This window comes from Carlito syrichta, unplaced genomic scaffold (assembly GCF_000164805.1).
Source record: "Carlito syrichta isolate Samal-C Ts95f unplaced genomic scaffold, Tarsius_syrichta-2.0.1 Scaffold309477, whole genome shotgun sequence".
In the NCBI taxonomy this organism is placed as follows: Eukaryota; Metazoa; Chordata; class Mammalia; order Primates; family Tarsiidae; genus Carlito; species Carlito syrichta.
This window is the reverse complement of record NW_007253573.1, coordinates 270,763-271,318: the sequence shown is the minus strand read 5'-3', so window position 1 is coordinate 271,318 and position 556 is coordinate 270,763.

The window sequence follows — 556 nt, the reverse complement described above, 5'->3', positions numbered from 1 at the left end:
CGCGGGCCCCAAGCCCGTGCCCGCCCACCCCCAGCTAGTGCCTTGCCGCGCCGGGCTCGGTTTCCAGCGGTGCATGGACTCAGATGTTCCGCTGCACACGGCGCTGGAGATGCGATCGGCGGCGCATATGGGAGAGGGCGCTGGCGAAGCCCGTCTCACACCGCGACGTGCATTTCTTGGCTGCGCGGCGTCCCCTCAGCGCGAAGCCCATCCTCTCTCCCTGCACCCACACGCGCTTCTGGTCCAGGAGCTGGTGGGCCGCGCGGCTTAGCCGTCCCGCTTGCGCCACCCGCCAGACCGCGCTTCTGCACAGTCCCGCAGTCTGCCGAGACGGGGACCTGGACCCATCCAACCATGGTTCCCGTCCTCTTCTTGGGTTTACCCGGGGGCCATCCAGGCCTCGCCCACACCTCCACAGTCCTCCAATACCTGTAGACAGGCGCCTTTGTCACCCGCCGGCTGAGCGCTCTACTCGGAATGAGCATGCAGCAAAGTTCAATCTCCAAGGCCTTGGGTCGCTGGGAACCGCGGTGTCCCGTTTCACTAGGAGAGAGCA